Consider the following 12,502-nt stretch of genomic DNA (forward strand, 5'->3'; position numbering starts at 1 on the left):
ACACTACCAGAGCTTCCGTAGAAAACCCATAGTGGGCACTAAATACATGATCATTACAGGCCCCTGACTCTTCTCTTTGTAGTATTGAAATGTATATTTTCACTTTCTTTCTGATAGTTACTGCCTTAGACTGGGTTCTCTAGAGGAGCAAAACCAGTGAAGTGCATACAGAGAGAGAAAAAATATATATATATATATTTATTTCAAGTAGCTCACATAGTTGTGGAAACTGGCAAGTCCTAAATACATGGGTCAGGTATCAGGCTGGAGGCTTCTCCTAATTCATGAGGTTGCAGGAGCTGATGAATCCAAAATCAGATGGCAGGCTGCTGGCTCACATCCCAAGAACCAGAGGTCAGAGAATGATGAGTTGGATGCAGGATAGAGAGACAGGGAGAAGGAGAAGAGAGAGAGGAGAGGGAAACAGAAAACATGCAGTAGCAAGTGAGAGAGCTTTGCCAGAGTATCCATATATATTGGAAGCGGGCTATACACACAAGGAAACTGCCTTTCAACTGATTGGCTGCTCACATCAGATCAAAAAATGGAGGATGATTATATAATATCTGCCAGACCACTAACCAGACGGCTGGCGGTTCAAACCCACCAGCCACTCCTTGGAAGGAAGGTTGGGCAATCCTACTTCCGTAGTGATACTGCCTCGGAAACCCGAGGAGGGGTCGCTATGAGTCGGGGCCGACTCGACGGCACATAACAACAACAAGACCACTGAGAATCATGGTCTAGCCAAGTTGACACACAACCTTAACCATCACAGTTACCTCTTAGTGATCTCTGACAGTGCATGAAGTTGATTGAGGCAAATGCTCTGATAAAGAAAATCACTTACAATTTCAGTTATTAATTACCTTAAGTCCACAGAGCCAAACAAATATTATTCTAACAATTTATATTGATTGTTGTACAAAGCAGTTCTGTGTCATTCCATTGAACTTTGCTAATGTTGTGAAGCAGATGTTGGCCCCAGGTAACAGATGAGGAAAGGGAAGCTCAAAGAGGATGGCACATCTGGCCAGATTAGTCCAGCTTGGAAAGATGAAGGAATGGAGTCCAGGTCTTAGGACTCCATAGCTGGCGGTTTCTCCCCCTCCACTTGAAGGAGGCTGGGGCTGGCTGGAAATAAACCACATTTCAGGCAAGCTGAACTCTTAACTAAAATGGAACCCACACCCCATAGTTCCCCACTCTGGTCAGGCCACAGGCCCTCTAGCAGGCTTACCTAACATCCTCCTTAAATCATGGGTACAGATACAAACTGGGGGAAAATAAGAATGGGATCAAGTCTTCATGCACAACTGGCTCAGATATTTTGACTGAATTGTCCAATCATCTCAGCCAAATATAAAAGTTTTTCTCCTTTGGGTACTAAGTTAACTGATTGGGTGGCTGAAGCATGTGGTTCTTGAATACAGAATTGTCCAACAGGTTTTTCATTTGTAAGAAATATACCTGATGCTGGAGACACCAGGATAAAACTGGCATTCATTACCTGGACCATTAGATCAGAGACTATCATTTAATGCATTTTATTTCAAACCATGAAATTGAGCTTAAATTTCTGTCCCTTGACCTCATATAAGTGGCCCTCAATCGATTATTAATTTGTCATTGTATATAACTGCTTCAACTGAGACATCTTACCTGGGGCCAAGGTAGCTTCAGGTGCTAAGATAAATACTGCCACTGTTGCTGATTTAAGTGGCCCAAAGAATCTTTAGAACATGTAAATCTGATCATGTCACACCCTGCTTGAAACCATCCATGGACTCCTCCCGACCTGCAGAAGCTTGTTGCTCCCTCAGTGCACCATGCTGCTTCTCACCTCCATGCCTCTCCCCGCGCTGTCCCACCTGCCCAGAATGCCCTTCTGCTTCTCCACCTGGCTAACTCCTACTCATCCTTCAAGACTCCGCTCAGGGGACAGCTCCTGGAAGCCTTTTCTGCACCTCCCAAGCTGGGTAAGATGCTCCCTGTGTGTGTCTTCATCATGGAAATGACCACGTGTTACTTGTCATCTGCTCCTGTCTGTGTCCCCTCACTACACTGTGTTCCCCAAGGCAAGGGCCAGGTCCTTCCTGGCCCAATGCCTGCTACAGAGAAATGTTTTATAAAGTGTTTGTGGAATGAATAAATGAATGAGTAAATGAATGACCATATTCACCAGGTCCACCCAGCTTGTTCCTGTAGATGGCACCACCACAAGGCTTTATTTGCGTGATGACTGTTGCTGTTCATATGGAAAGAGGTGATTTTGAGAGAGAGGTCACTGCAACAGGAGAGCACAGAGCAGTTGGTGGCTGGATTTATGATGGCCAGCCTCTGGAAGGGCAACAGACCCCTGTACTTACTGGAGCTACTTTCTCTAAGCAGTCCTTACTTCATAAAATCATGGACTCTTGGTTACAGGGAAATCTTAGATTTTGGCTAATCCCACCCTACGCCCAGTGCAGAAATCCTAACTCCAGGGTGGCAGAGAGGTATTGTGGGAAAAAGGCTCAGAATTAGAGCCAATTGATCTTCTTTTAAGGCGCCCTGGTGACACAATGGCTAAGTGCTTGGCTGCTAACCAAATGGTCAATGGTTCAAACCCACCAGCTGCTCTCTGGGAGAGAAATGTGGCCGTCTGCATCTGTAAAGATTTACAGCTTTGGAAATCCTATGGGACAGTTCTACTCTGTCCTATGAGACAGTTCTACTCTGTCCTATGAGGTCACTATGACTCAGAATTGACTTGACAGCAGAGGATTTGGTTTGGGTTTGGGGCTGCTTTTAAACCCAAACTTTATTATACTAGCTATGTGACTTTGGCTGAGTTTCTTAATTTCTGTGAGCCTCAAAGAAATAATAATAATGCAAGTATGCAAGTATCCATCACTATCCAAATCAGTATGGCTCCCAAATTCAGTAAGAGTTTCGCCAGCAAAGGGATACACTGTTATCCAAATCTGGTTCCAGAGTTTGAGATAGCAGGTAATAAGCATTCTGATAGAAATGGATACCCACCCATCTCTGATTCACAGGACTCTTGTGAGGGCCTAGTGAGGATGCGTGGGAATGCCCTCTATAACTGCAAAGTGGCATTTCCTTGTGAATTCTTGTTGTGAGCGCCCTTGTCAATAGTTTAATTTTGCTGTCCACCACTTCCCTGTAGTTTACCACCCTTGGTCCTGAAAAGTGTGGTATCTGGAGCTACTGAAAAAGGTATAAATCCACACCTCCTGGCACACAACAGCCTGAGATAAAGCCCATCTAGTGCTGGTCTTCCCCACCCCCCAGCCCTTCATCTGGTCCCTCCTCTCTGAGCACACCCTATAAATCACCTGAGTTGTTTCCATGATGCAATTACACATTCATTTTAATTGATCCCCTCTGGACACATGAGACCAGTTTTGATTAATTGTTCAAGATCCTGTCCTTTGATTTAGATGGGGAGGAGACTAAAATTGATTAGCAAGTTCCCAGGAGCATAGAGCTAGACAGGAGCTGAGCCATTACTGTCTGGTTACTTTCCTACAGCAGTTTACATTTTAAAAAGGGTCATTAGCAGGATTATCAGATTCCTGGCAGCCCAGTGAGACAACCAACTGTGCCCTTGGCATTGTGTTCTTGATGTTAAAGCAAGCAAGGATGCTTTTAAATATATTTATTATACAATTGGGAATTTATTTAGCTCTTCTTAGCCAGTCAGGGGAGCTCTCGTAGTGCAGTGCCTAAGGCATTTGACTGCTAACCAGAAGGCTGGCGGTTCAAACCCACCAGCTGCTCCATGGAAGGAAGATGAGGCAATCAACTTCCATAAAGATTTATTGCCTTGGAAACCCAATGAGGGTTGTTATGATTTGGAATCCACTCAATGGCAGTTGGTTGGAGCCAGTCAGAAGGAGCCCTGGTGGTGCAGTGTTTAAGAGCTCAGCTGCTAACCAAAAGTTTAGCAGTTCAAACCCACTAGTCACTTCAAGAGAGGAAGATGTGGCAGTCAAGTTCCATAAAGAGTTACAGCCTTGGAAACCCTGTGGGGCAGTTCTACTCAGTCCTAGAGGATTGCTATGAGTAGGAATCAACTTCATGGCAATGGGTTTGGTTTTAGCAGTCAAACTTAGAAAAGGTATTTAACAGCAAGAAAAAGAAATGTCACAAGGCAGAAAATATAACCAACTAATCCAACATTTCATTTCCCTGTACTTGAGAATAACATATCTTCCTGGAGGGAATCTGGAGTAGTGTAGAAAGATCCCTGGACTGGGACTCTGCCCCAGATCTCTGGTCCCACTGTTGTAAAATGCAGAGTTGCCACAGTCTAGGAAAGAAAGCATTCATTTGACGTTCACACCCTTGATCTCACTTAATCCTTACAACAGGGCTAGAGCATCAGAAGGAATTTTCCCCACTTACAGATGGAGAAATCAAACCCAGTGATTAAGTAACAAAGTCACACAACTTGCACATAGTAAGGCAGGACCTGAACCCAGGTTTGAACGACCCTAAAACCCTTTCTCTGTCCAGTCCTGGAGACCGTTTCTATGATGTCTACTGTGAAGCAGATGTGCATCCTCCTGAAACAGCCATCTCTTCATCCTGCCCCTCCCTTGCTCTGAAAGCATCAATGAGTCAGATGAAAGTCACAGATGCTGAGGTTGATCAAGACACTCACTACCCACCTCCCTCAGTATTATGCCTGATGGTGGCAGCATTTTTTTTTTTTTTCCTAGCTGTGGTCCTAGGTGCTCTTCCTGTGGCGACAACAGTCTCATCTGAGTAGACCCTGTGTGGCCCTGGCTGGTAGACTGAGTTGGCAGCTGCACAGGTGGAGACCACAGGTGTGGGTGTGAATGGGCACTCTTGCACCAGGATGCCACTGCTTTCTGGGCTGGCTTCTTTACCAGGGTGTGCTGCATGTCAGGAGGCAAGCCTGTGGGGCCCACATGGAATGGACACAGGAAAGGCTGAGGCAAGGGGGACTGGCTGGCTGTTGTGGGCTAGAGAGGCAGCTCTCTCAGAAGAAGCAGTTGTGAGCTCAGAGCTGCGGACCTACACAGGTCATCTGCACTAGCCAGAGCCAAGTTTGGAGCATCTCAAGCAATACCCAGTTCAGATATCTACAGACAAGTCTGGAATCTCTGTATTTGAAGTCACACACACATATAAAGGGTATTGTTGAGTGGAAAGGGCTCAGGCGAAAAGGCTGTCATCCTCAGTAAAGGTCCTGACATTACCCCATACTTACTCTGTGACTTCAGGCAACTTTCTTCATCTCTCTGGGCCTGGTTTCCACAGCTGGAAAATGGCTGGAAGGATGATCCCAATCTCTCTGGTTGACTGCGTTGTTGTAAGAATCAAATGCCACATTGTTTGTAAAATCCTCTTAGAAAACCATAAAGAGATGTTACAGTTTGGGAGGTGCTAAAGCAACTGAAAGTAGGGAAACATTTGTACATCATGTAAATGTGTTGTTAGAATGTGATCTTGCATTAAACCAAACCAAATCAAACACACTGCCATGGAGTCAGATCTGACTGATAAAGACCCCTCCTTGGGTTTCAGAGGCGGTATCTCTACAGAAGTAAATCACCCAGTCTTCCTTCTGAGGAGTGGCTGGTGGGTTTGAACCACCAGGCTTCTGGTTAGCAGTCAGATGCCTTAGGCACTACGCTACCACTCCTTGTTCGAGGTGTAGGCCTCCTACTATGTACCATGGCCCCATGGTAGAGCTCTCTGGTTCTCCACTATATTCAAGCACCTAGCACATAGTAGGCATTGAAGAAATGTTTGTGGAAGGAAGGAGTGAAGCAAGAGAAAGGAGGAGGGAAAGAGAAAGAGAATGAGGAAGGAAGAGTCCTGTGGGTGAAAGAGGCGAGAGCGAGAGTTCTTGTTTGGAGAACTCCTTGTCTCCTGTAAATTCTTCGTAACAATAATGTGCCTTTCAAAAATGATGTCCTTGGCAATCCCACCTGGGCGGCTGCATTTCCAATGCCCTTGTTGGGGAGCTTTGTCCGGGAAATGTACGTACGTGTCCTGGGCCATGGAGACAGGCAGGAGGGGAGCAAACCCATGAAATTGTGCTGTGTACTCTCCCCCCACCATCAACTCCTTCCAGTGACCCCAAGGTGGTGTCAGCTTAGGCCCCATTCAGGCCCCTTCTGCTGTCTGCCTCAAGTGAGTTTACTCCATCCCTCCTACCCACCCACCCTCAGAGATGTTGGGAGGCCTCTGTTCTAGTCCTGGCCATTATCCATTTGCTGTGTGGCTGTGGGAGAGTCACTGGTCTGCTCTAGGCCGTGTTTCCCATAGGGTGAAACTATTAGACCAGATCGCTAAGTGCCTCTTTGGAACTAACATTTACTAGGCATCACTTGTATTCCAGAAGTCATGCCATGAGCATTCATAAAATTACCCCTCCCCAGAAGGCGGGCACCGTAATCCCCATTTTATAGATACGGAAACAGGAACTTAGAACCTGGCGTGCTCAAGCTAACTTTCCATGCTAGAAGTAGTTGGGCCAGCATTCAAACCCAATTCAAACCCACAAGGGCCATCAGAGTACTTTCTCCTCCAGCAAGCTGCTCTTTACATTATATGAAAAAAAAAAAAAAAAACAACTCACTGCTGTTGAGCTGAATCCAACTCATAGTGACCCCTCCTTGGGTTTCTGAGGCAGTATCACTACAGAAGTAGTTTGCCCAACTTTCCTTCCAAGGAGTGGCTGGTGGATTTGAACTGCCAGCCTTCTGGTTAGCAGTCAAATGCCTAAGGCACTATGAAACAACATATGTAAAATATCTAGCACAGAGCCTGGCACTCAATTATTGCTCAGTGAATAAGAGTTTCTTAAGCCTCAGGGCTTTTCCTGGAAGGCGGGGAATCTGGAGATAAGGCCCATAGGTTCCCTGATGTCTGACCAAGGTCCCACCCTTGGACCAAGGCCCCAGCTCTGGACCATCTTGATGGTGTATTTGGAAACAGTCTGGGAAGAAAAAACACATGGGTGGGTTATGGGATTAGAACAGTATATAAGGGCAGGAATCAGTGGAAGGGAATGAAACCATTTCTCCCGATAATTGAGGGCAGAGTCAGTATTCATGCTTCCAGACTCTGGTGAAGCATGGATCTAATGTCAGTATGTATGTGACCGGGAGGCATTGTCTGTCTCCATGGAAACAGGAGAAGGGCAGAAAATGTGTCTAAGATTTAGGATGTCTTGTGTAACACTGAAACGTTAAATTTCTCAAACAGAACAGTCTGGCACAGAAAAGGCTCCCTCCTTCATTCATTTAGCATGTATTTATTCAGGTCCTTCCCTGCATCATGTACTATTGTAGGTACTGGGAATACAATGATATGCAAAACTGACATAGTCCCTGCCCTCTGAACACTTGAGTCTAATGTGGGAAACACTAACTCAGAAGAATGTGAGTAATTAGCTATGATCAGGACCAGGAAAGAAAATATACCAGGGACTGGGAGAACCTATAGGAGCCTGGCCTGATCTGGGGGTTCCTGGGGAAGTGCTCCAGTGAGCTGAGAGCTGCAGGATGAATAGGTGTTAACCAAGTGACAGGGAACAAAAGAATATTTCAGGAGGAGACAAGAGCACATAAAAAGCATGAAGGGAAAGAGCAGGGGGTACTGAAGAAACAAAGCAAAGTCCTCATGGGCTGGGGCACTTAGAGCCACAGAAGCCTATGGGAGCAGGCTGATTGTCTAGGTGGAGTCTTGTAATAGATTTTTCTCTGTGTTTTTAGTGTGAGGAGAAGCCATTGAAAGATTGTAAGCAGGGAAGGGGCATGATTGGGTTTGCTTTCTTTGAAGGATCATTCTGATGTCTGTATGAAGAATGGATTGGATGAGAACAAGAATAAACAGGGCAGGGAATACCAGTTAGGAGGCTGTTACCATGGTGCAGAGAGATGATGGCTCAGCAGGTTGGAGTGGAAAGGGAAAGTGAGACAATTCAAGAGATAAACATTAGGAGCTGGAACAGATGGGATTTGTTGGGTTAGGTGAGGGTTTTGAGGGAGATAAGGTATCAAAGATGACTCCAGGTTTCTGGCTGGGGTGATGGGATAGAATATGAACCAGAATTCAGCAACAATAATTTGGTAAATTTTCCCATTTGGCCATCTTTGTGCCAGGTACTGTACTGGGCACTGGGCTGAAGGCAGGAAGATAGTTCCTGCCTTCAGAGAACACAGAGTCTAATGGGGGAAACTGACATGTTGCTGGGATATCTGTGAGTGTGGAGAAAAAGATTATAAAATAGAGCTACAAGGGAGATACAGACAATAGCTATTTGGAGAGAGGTCTACAGGCAGACTTTGTGAGGTGCTGGGGTCTGAGCTGAGCCTTCAAGGATGGGCAGGGCTTCAGTATGGAACAGTGAGTAGGATAAGGCAGTCCAGGAAGCAGAAAAAAAGATGTGGTAAAACAGCATGTGGGACAGCTAAGGGAAGGAAAAGGAGAGTGATGTCATAGAGCTGGCCACCAACTTCCTTTCCTTCCCCTAGGGCTGCCCTGAGAGTCTAGTGAGATGAGGTAATGAGTATGTGAGCATTTTGTAAACTGTTATCATAGTAATAGACTAATTTGTGAGGTATTTCAATGCTCTTAAGCACTCTAAAAATATCAAGAATTACTATTTCAGATCCCTGCCTAACAAGTTCCTCTGAACCTCTGTTACAGTAATAGTCTGACATTTGTATTGTATCACAGTTTACAGGTGAGGAAACTGAGGGCTGTTGTGGTTGTCATTGTGGTCATCATTGTCCAAGATCTCACCGGCAATAAGCAGCACAAGATAAGCCAGCAAATTATCCTAGTTTCTGAGAGGGCAATGCATTCAGGGAATGCAGGCTGGAAGGTAGAAGGGTCCTGTATCATATGCTGTCTTGAGATTTGCCCAGGGCACCAGGTTTCTTTGTGCAGGTTGGGCCATGCCCAAGGAGAGTTGGTCTGTGTTTTTTTGGGGGCTGGATCGAACCTGCCTCTGCTTACCCACCATGGGCTGGCTTCTACCTTATGGAGGGGGCCTGTCTCATTCATACAGATGGCACTGTGAGGGCTCCTGTTGCCTTCTGCGGCCTACTGCAGATAGTGGAGTACTTTACAGGTGGAGAAGCTGGGCCAGCCTAAACCACTGTCATCAAGTCGGTTCCAACTCATAGCGATCCTACAGGACAGAGTAGAACTGCCCCATAGGGTTTCCAAGGCTGTAAATCTTTATGTAAGCGGACTGCCTCATCTCTCTCCCATGGAGTCACTGATAGGTTCAAACCACCAACCTTTTGGTTAGCAGCCAAATGTTTGAACCACTGTGCCACCAGAGCTCCTGAGAACCTGGGCAAGGAACTATAAAACCAAGTGATGGTTGTTGTTTGTTGTTATTCGGCGCCATGGAGTCGAATCCAACTCATAGTGACCCTATATGACAGGGTAGAACTGCCCCATAGGGTTTCCTAGACTGTAATCTTTACGGAAGGAGATCACCAGGTCTCTTCTCCCCTAGAGCAGTAATTTTACTTCTACCAAACCGTGCATCTTTTGATTAGCAGCCAGGTACTTAAACATTGAGCCACCGGAGCTGCTTAAGTGATGATTAGTAAGTTTTAGTGCCCTTGAGAGCAGTTCTGTATATAGAAGAACCTGGGGCTGCTTTCATTTTAAAAATGAATGCTTAGTTTATAAAAGTAACAAAATCAAAACTCTAGTAAAATTTAATAATCCTTTTTAAGGGTGTTTTTTTTTTTTATAACCTACTTAATTCCCCAAAGTAATTTAAATTATAAGTAATCTAAATTAGCTTCAAAACCTGGTAACTATTGGGTTGTCATAAAAGTTCCAGCATTGCTAATGAAAATTTGTAAAACTGTCTTATGTCTTTCAACTTAAAATCATGTCTCAATTATTCTATTATATAGTTTATATCAAAATCACAAAGCTAATCTAGTATACACATAATAAATGTCTGTCTAATATGTCAAATGATCTTAAATCTTACAAATATGTGGGACAAATCTACACATATTTTTTCTAAACTAAATGCCAAAAAAAAAAAGGTAATTATTTGGGATTTGGTTTAATTCATCATCTCAATTCTAACCTTTTCCATTATTAAAGACACTTAATCTACTTACAAAACAAGTTTACCAACCAAAGTAATACAGAGCTATGTACCCAAGCAAATTTGGGATTACCTCACAGCTGGCTTATCAGACAGAAATTTGGGGTGTGACATGGGAGCCAATCCTGCAAACATCCAAGGAAATGTATCTTGTGATGTCAGCTTCCAGGGTAACCCTCTTTATAACCTCCATGCTAATAGGGAACTCCGAGTCCATGTCCTGCCAATGAGGTGGGTTTTGCAACCCAAGCCACCTGAAATCCAGTTAAACCTTGGTCAACTCCTTTTGTCCCCTCTCTCAGCTTCCGCACTCCTTCAAGATGACTCCACCCAGGTTGCTTCACTACCTGGTGGTTGTTGTTGTTGTTGTTGTTGTTGTTGTTGTTGTTAAGTGCCGTCAAGTCGGACCTGACTCATAGTGACCCCTCCTTGGGTTTCCGAGGCAATATCACTACGGAAGTAGGATTGCCCAACCTTCCTTCCGAGGAGTGGCTGGTGGGTTTGAACTGCCAGCCTTCTGGTTAGCAGTCAAGTGCCTTAGTCAGTACGCCAACAGAGCTCCCTCACTACCTGGCAGGATTCATCTAATCACTTTTCTATTTGAGTCTATTCTGAAGTAAGTAATTTTTCCTCTCCAGCCAACCCCCAACTATTGGAGGTATTTTAATGCCATCCTTGGATTCTGTGGTGTACTTCTCATGGGCTTGCCTGGCTGTCTTCACACACACTGAGGTCATGCTGAAGGCAGCCAGCCAGGTCAGTCTGTCCAGAGCAGGCTGCCCCCTCTTTCCACTGTGCTGTTCAGAGGCATCAAGAGGGACTGGGCAGATAGGCTGCCTGTGCCTGTGGATTCTGCTGGGAGATGTCAGCCCTGTAGTAGCTCAAGGCTAAAGACATCAGAAGCTTTGTGGATCTGGAGGACACATCAGAATAAAAATAGTCCCAATATGCATAATCTTACTTCTAAGTAAATAGGAAAATAATCATAATCCTACCTAATACCATGGCACAAAGCACTGTACATACATGTTCTCTAGTCATCATAACTGAGTAAATATCATCATACCCAATGAATGGATGATAAACTTGAGCCCCAGAGAGATGAAACTATAATGAGCTAAGAAAGTGTTACCAAGTAAAGGTTTTATTGAACTATACTTAGTAAATAAATAAGACATATCCCTAAAAGCTGATAGGAATTGTTAAAATGCTAAAGTGGTTTTAAGCTTAAAGACTTGGTTGGCCACAAAGTCTAAAGAAATTATAATAGCAAGCCTGTATTGAGAACTCACGACATGGCAGGCAATATTGCGAAAGAGCACAGGCTCTAGTCCCAGAAGGCCCCCTTACTTTCCACATCACTTGTCCTCTCTGGACCTCAGTTTCTTCATCTGACACACAGGGATAATCAGATCCTCCCTGGGTGTTTCACAAGGTTGCTGTGTCTCTGTAATGAGATATGGAAAGAAGTGATTTGGAAAGTAGAATGTGCTGTATGTAGGTGGACAGGGGCTTGTGACACTGACTGAGTACTGCTGCTTGACCAGCAACCCTCAGCCCAGCCTGCATGGAAGGAGCACACGCTCTAAACAGAGGGCTCCAGACTGCCCTGGCCAAGCATGATGCCACATGTTGTCCACGATGTGGGTGGGCTAGGGGTGAGTATCCACAGGGAAGCAGCTGTAGCAGCCCATGAGGATTCTGTTGAGAGGCTTGGACTCAAAGTTGGAGTAAGTGAAGAGAAGGGCCCAAAGAAAGTAGAGGGAGGACAAAGCTGGAAATGGGGGTTGACTGAGGGGACCAGGGCTTCTTCACTGTAAGTCCCAGCCAGTGGCCTACCAGAGTCAAGTGGGAGGCAGCGGACATGGTCCATCCTGGGTATAGGCAATAGTGGGGTGCGTTTTCTGTAGAGAATCTAAAAGCAATAATAAAACCAGTTAAAAGCTGATCTGCTTTTTATTATTACCCTGTGCCAGCAATTCTAACCAATGTCAGATAAAATATACCTCTCCCTGCAGGGTGTGCATAGAGGGGGGACATTTCCACTGCCCTGCTTCTTGAACGCCATGGACCCTATGCCCCCCCTCCCTACAGTTAGGCCTTAAAGGGGTCAGGGGAAGGGAAGGAAACTTGGAAGGCCCTGAGAACAAGGAAAGAGCCTGTAGGGTCATCTGAGTGGATGGCTAAAGTAGCGTTCCCCAGGTGGATCCAGCTATCCTGGAGGAAGGAGGGGCAGGGTTATGTGGGCTGCTGGGATGCCCACTGGAGGACTCTTTGAGTCCTGCTATAGTACTGCCGTCGTCACCAGGGCCCTGCCCTCTGTGCCACGTGCAGGTTATAATCAATTGGCAAGCACAATGAATGATT

The 12,502-nt window shown here is 45.3% G+C and overlaps 1 protein-coding gene across 1 annotated transcript in view; it reads left to right on the forward strand.

Moving 5' to 3' along the window:
* MAP6 (microtubule associated protein 6) overlaps positions 1–12,502 on the forward strand; it is an 87,417-nt gene that overhangs the window by 73,501 nt on the left and 1,414 nt on the right. The window lies entirely within an intron of this gene.

Source organism: Orycteropus afer, unplaced genomic scaffold, assembly GCF_000298275.1.
Source record: "Orycteropus afer afer isolate SDZICR_OR568_19922 unplaced genomic scaffold, OryAfe1.0 scaffold00074, whole genome shotgun sequence".
NCBI lineage: Eukaryota > Metazoa > Chordata > Mammalia > Tubulidentata > Orycteropodidae > Orycteropus > Orycteropus afer.